This window comes from Dreissena polymorpha, chromosome 1, assembly GCF_020536995.1.
Source record: "Dreissena polymorpha isolate Duluth1 chromosome 1, UMN_Dpol_1.0, whole genome shotgun sequence".
NCBI classification, from domain to species: Eukaryota; Metazoa; Mollusca; class Bivalvia; order Myida; family Dreissenidae; genus Dreissena; species Dreissena polymorpha.
This window is the reverse complement of record NC_068355.1, coordinates 38,368,503-38,374,906: the sequence shown is the minus strand read 5'-3', so window position 1 is coordinate 38,374,906 and position 6,404 is coordinate 38,368,503. Positions and strand designations below refer to the sequence as shown.

The window sequence follows — 6,404 nt, the reverse complement described above, 5'->3', positions numbered from 1 at the left end:
TCAACAGTATATAATTTTAATAAAGCCGATAAACTTTCATAATAAAGCTCTCTGGAGTTCCTAACGAAACGCTCATTTTGTCAGACTAAATAAGGCTTACCATCTTAGGAATGGTGAATGACGCCATACGAAATTGTAAGTTAACTAATTTAAATAAAGTGATAAAAAGATTTTGACGGCAACTCTCAATCATCGATTTAAACAGATCTTAACAGTTACCAAAAGTTGTTTATCGGCGCTATTTATACCTGTCTCTAATCACTTAGGATTGAGGATTCTGCGCACCAACCGATGAAGATGACTAAGGAATAAGGCTAAGCCAATCATAATGACTTAGGATTACAACAACCAATCAAATGCATTTAGAAATCCTTAAAAAATGTTCTCTAGCGGTAAAAATTCATCAATAACATCATATTTTAACTATTAAAACATTTTTAGGAGCATATATATATATATATATATATATATATATATATATATATATATATATATATAATTAAGTCGCTTTTAGCCGTTTATATTAAATAAAACGCTTTTATAAAATTTGCCGTAGCTTTCGACCTCTCGGTCTTCTTTAGCGGCATTTATTTGTGAAGCATATCATGTTTAGCGAAAGTGACGTTATATTATTGAACGTTACATTGCGCGCCATTTTTATTAGTCTTTTGTGTTTAGTCCATATGGTTTGAACGTCCTCAATTTACGCTTCCAAAGTTGTTCGATGGTCTTCCGGTACTCGTCTGGTCCATTTATATTTTCGAGTCCCATGACCCGGAAATCCGCGACGCTGTGGCCGTTCGTGTAAAAGTGCTCGGCAACCGGGTCATTGTGTCGACTCCGTATGCGGGACATGTTAAGGAGATGTCGCTGGTACGGGGTATCTCCCGTTTCCCCTACGTATACAAAGGTCTTACATCGTTCGCAGTGTACAGCGTAGACTACATTGGTGGATTTGCAGGTGACCTCGTTCCGCACATTGTAGCTTTTGCCGGTGGTATCGCTGAACTTTTCGGCCTCCATCATGTACGGACAGATTGCGCACCTCTGACATTGTGGAGCGCAGAGGTGCGCAATCTGTCCGTACATGATGGAGGCCGAAAAGTTCAGCGATACCACCGGCAAAAGCTACAATGTGCGGAACGAGGTCACCTGCAAATCCTCCAATATAATATATATATACATATACAAATATTGCAAAAGCTGAAAAATAATTTTTAGGAATGGCGAATTTCGCACAAATAACAACAAATATGAACATTTAACGACAATGAAAAACTATATTAAAGTAAATTGAAGTCGTATTATTATAAAAAAATAAAATGTTAAATCACTTAGAAATTAATATAACAAAATAATTATTTCAAGATGACGCTTTGACTAGCTTCGTTGAAGTTCGGGCATTGACAGTGAGTTTTGGAATTCAAGTTCTGTTCATCATCGTTAGATAAAACATTTTCAAATGACACTATCAATTTATATAACATTAAAACACTAATATAACACTAAACACTTCAACCATAATGGTTTGATATACTTAAATTCTACTTAAAACAATTACAGTTTGTTTACATTATTAAATTACAAATAATAAACAAGTTAATTAATACTCCAGGACCATACATTTCCCCTACCTTTAAAAGATGAACTTCTCCTACAATAACAACAATCAGAAAATACATCACAAAATAAACATTCCATAGTCAAAAATGTCATTTATTATAATAACATTAGTTTCATGTATACTTCAGTTCAGATTTCAAGATGAGGCTGTTCGTTCACAGTTTTCAGGTAAGGATATCACTTTTAAAGACTTTAATGTCCATTTAACAAAACTGTCGTTGAAACACTGTTAATAGTGCATGTTGATGTCCATGTGACACAATTCAATATTACACATAAAAAGTTTATGTTTAAAATATTAAATACAAAGTCCACATAATACAATCTTAAGCAACTTTATAGTGTGAATATTTTTACAGTAAATTTTCACTGTTAATAAAATGTCCATTTTTCATGAAAAATGTTCACAACATTACATTGTATGGAAATTGACACAAATGTCTATCTTTTTAATTTTAAAATGAATAAATGTCCGTCAAAGCAAGTATAATCTTGTTGATGCGTACACACTAAATTATTATACAAACATTTAAATACGGTTTACATATTAACTTCATGTAATTACTTAAATTAAATACAAAAACATTCCATTTTGACAATTTTTACTTTAATATTACATTTAGATTCTAACACGGATGTGGCTGAATTGATCAAGGAGCGCCGATTAATTCTCGGAGAGAAAAGTTAAGGCATTGAGAAGATCACCCTCATTACTAAAAGGGGACTGGTCCGTTCCACTGGTAAATTCAACAGCTAGAAGACGCTGGTCTGGGGTGAGCTTCCAGTTCTTGTGAGCCAAAAAAGAATTGGAAAAAGAACTACAGACTCTTCTTCAATAGTTGCCAAGTCACGTTTGTCAGCAGGAAATAGAGGCATGTTACCATGAATAAGAAGGGATCTAGCTTTGATTATGAGAAGTTTTGCAGACGTAGTAGGTTTGTACATGTTTTCAGATGGAGTGGGAATGGCAAATGTGTATACATCATCCTGGGCTAGTGGAGTTGAATCGAAGTTTGGTGTCGCTGGTGGAAGATCTTAAAGAGTGTTGGGTTGAAGGGTAAGTGTGAGGAGATCATCTTGAAGAGGTGAAGGTATAGCGAAGTTTGGTATCAAGTTTGAGTATCTTGAAGAGAAGAGGTGTGTGAGTTTGAAGCGGGGATGCTGGAACAGGTGCAGGCAGTTCATCATCGGAAATTACGGAGCATGGATAACTAATATTATCCATGTACAAGAGACATATTTCCCATTGCAGACCTCCGTGTACATTCTCCATCAGCCTCTCAAATGTAGAAAGAGCATTATCGATACAAAAACACATGCCAGAGAACTGGTACAATCCCATGAGCGTTGCACATGCAGTCTTTCAACCAGTAGCCGATGTTAAGATCAATGGACGAAAATGATTAAGCACCGCTTAGTGTGTCAATGCTGTTATATATCCATTCTTGGGACGGGGTATGCGTCTTTAACTGTTACATCATTGAGTCGCCTATAATCAATACAACACCGCGGTGTGCCCACGCACCGTTAGATGGCCAAATTATACCTCTGTCTTATATTTTAGATATATCCTTCTTGTCAATGGAATTTTTACTAATTTGTAAGCGACGAGGTGGTTGTCTGATGGGAGCTGCATTTCCGGTATTGTATGCTGCACTAAATTAGTGCGACCATTGTCGTAAGAAGAAGAGGAGAAAACAAGTTTATATTTACAAAGAAGAAATATGCCTATTTAGACTCGTTTAGATGCACATCGTGACGTTTAAAAAGTACGTTCAAATGTTTTGGAAGAGACTGACAGAGCTCTTCCGCTGTAACTCGTGCTATACGTGGGCCATCATTTCATTCTTAATATGACTCTCATGTACCCAATGTTGTTTTTGCATATAACGCTACCGATTCTGAGCCAAGATTGGCAACACTAACTAGAGTATCTGCTTTTGAAACATCAACGATACAACCAACGATGTAAATTCCATGTTTTCTATTAACTCGAATAAAGGCTCAATAAAGTCTGTTGGTTCCAAATGTTCTGAGAAAGGAATGCTGATCGGAACCCAATCATGAGAATGCGCCGGGATTTTGGTGGTATTATGCTCCTCAACTCTACACATTAGTAACACAGTACCACTTATCCACAAAGGAATGGTTTTCATCCCAACAGTTAGACATTGCCGTCGATAGCTGATACTATCGACATGTTCGTGGAGAAAAACTTTGCCAATAATACACTCAGACTCAATATCACACACAATAAATTGAACAAATGAAATTAGACTAAACTTGATTGTCAACTGCACTCGACCAAAAAATCAAATCATTAGTAGCTACAATCAGTTTTCCGATTTGGATTGGCAAGGGTTTGAACGAAGTGAAATATCAGGGACTAGGGGCAATTATCGTGGATTTGGGGAAAGGAAGTTATTATTTGCTCTATTATCACGAACAGGTCGCGAGAAGGGACGCACACAAATGCGTTGATCGTTGGGTGCAGACGTATTGTTAACGTTTTTATGACAATTTCCCCATAAATGCGACGGTGTGTTGCATCCGAAACATGCACGTTGTGACCTACTGGGCATTGACCGTTGATCAGGGGGACAGTGGGAACATACTTTTTCAATACGTTCAATTTGCAAATTTGTATAGGCCTTTGAATGGCGTAGGTATATGAATTGAACATATGGAATCTTGACACAAGTTCTGTATTATCCACTCCATTTTGAAATGTTTTATTGGCGATAATCAATACTTTTTACAGTGACAGACTATGTGCACATCGATCTTATACAATAACTTTTCCAGTATTGTTAAACTTTTGTTAAAATTGAGTATCCTGGTTATGCTGAATAACCAGAACTAAGAACACATTCTTGTTGCAGTTACCAGTAACTGCCCCCCCCCCCCCCACACACACACACACACACTTAAACCGTGAAGAGAAAATAAATCTATAAATGATAACCACCAACACACTCGTTATTTTGTGGGGCTGTAAATATGGCCAGCGATCCTTGTATATGTTGTCTAGATCTCTATAAACTGAGCTTGCTGACCCGGTTGTAATATTTTTACAATTAACATTCTGCAATATGAAATAGTAATATGTAAACTTGGTTTATTATTTGGTGAAGCTTGCTGGCATCCCCCTCTTACACTTGTCCAATGAGTTGGTACCCTCGAGCAGATTTAGTGCTCACTGCTACTGGAGCTAGCGTCCTTCTAATGCTTAAGAGGATTTACTGGATGGCCTGGCTGGAAATTACTCAGCACAGGTAAACAAAAACGAAGTAGTTTACATGCTTTAATATGTACTGTCAAACTGAAACTGTAAAGCCACATTGTCAAAATAAACCAAAAATTTTGGCCCTCATTGAAGTCACGTTCTTTAATTATATCAACATAGCGTAAAGCTATTGCATTGCTGCTGCTTTTCTTTTTCATAAGATATTTGTTTATACAGATTTTAAAGTAAATACACACACAAAATAAATGTCACAAAGCTTAAAGAGCCATTCAATACACACATAATGTACTTTAAAAACAAACCTTCTTAATTTTATGTTGTTTAGTTTTTGGTAAAACTTTAAATTATTTTATCCTTTCATAACATTTTAAATCATGAAAAAGGCACCAAATAATTGTAGAAAAAAAACAAGTTTGAAAATACCAATTAACAATAATGCGATTAAGTACTCAGAAGTTGTTCCCACACGATAAACACAAATGAGAAAGTGCAGTTAAAAGTCAACATCACAACTTACATGCAATAAAAAGTAAATTATCTACATTAAAAACAAAATGCAGCTACCTTACAAAATCAAAATGTTGTTTGTTTTTTGGTTTAGCATGCGATTCGTTTTTCTTTTTTTGTAAATATTATATATATAACTTATCTTGCACACACACTTGTTTCCTGGACAAGTGTCTAAACCTGGGGTGGTTCTTGTTTGTGTAAATCTTGGCTGACGTAGTAACATCATTCCCATACTCTTTCAGCGGCCGTTTCCTAGTAAAGGCACGCATCAGAAAGGCCTTTGCGTAAGGGCTGGGGCCCCTTCTCGCACCCTGTGAAGGGCAAGGTCTAATTCTCTGGGCGGCGAGGGTTCAAGTCCTCTCACCTGATTGCATTGCAGGTTGAATTGGCATGACAACTGGGCAAGATACCATACTGGACTGAATGCAGGGCTTGGGAGCACAGTCGAATACTGGTTTCATAGCAACCATACTTTACTACAGCACAGGCTCTTCATAAGACAAAATGGTTGGTTGTTGTCTAAGAAGTGAACAACAAAAATGCATATTTTTATAATTTTAAGACATTGAAAGCCCCTTGTTCAAAGATTGTTACAAATATACTATATTTTTTAAGTCTAAAAATTGCGACAAAATAAATAAAACATAAGAACAATTTGCCTTCATTTGGATTCAAACCTGTTTCATGTGGAAGAACAAACCAAAAAAAACAAACCATTAAAGAAATACTTTACCAATTTAAAATAATATGCATAAATTAACAAAAGTTTCCAACATATTTTATCTGTAAGTCAAATTATCATTAAGCGTGTTTGCATTTTTAGATTGTATGAACAAAACTGTGCATATGTATTCTTAATCAATTCACCCAGGATATTTTAATACATGGTTATTCAGCTTGTGGTATCTGAATATGCCTATATTCTGCTTTTGTTATCTAAATATGCATACTAACACTTCAGTAGATGATAATTTTTTATCCACACGCATTTTTAAAAACGTGGGGATATTGTGGTTATCCGCGC

General features: G+C 35.8%; 1 long non-coding RNA gene across 1 annotated transcript; it reads left to right on the top strand.

The window, feature by feature from the left end:
• Window positions 1–1,308: 1,308 nt before the first annotated feature.
• On the top strand, window positions 1,309–6,036 carry LOC127865066 (uncharacterized). The gene is made up of 4 exons (XR_008042469.1): window positions 1,309–1,409; window positions 1,752–1,791; window positions 2,247–4,898; window positions 5,623–6,036. It is a non-coding gene; the product is annotated as an uncharacterized LOC127865066 (long non-coding RNA).
• The last annotated feature ends 368 nt before the right edge of the window (window positions 6,037–6,404 follow it).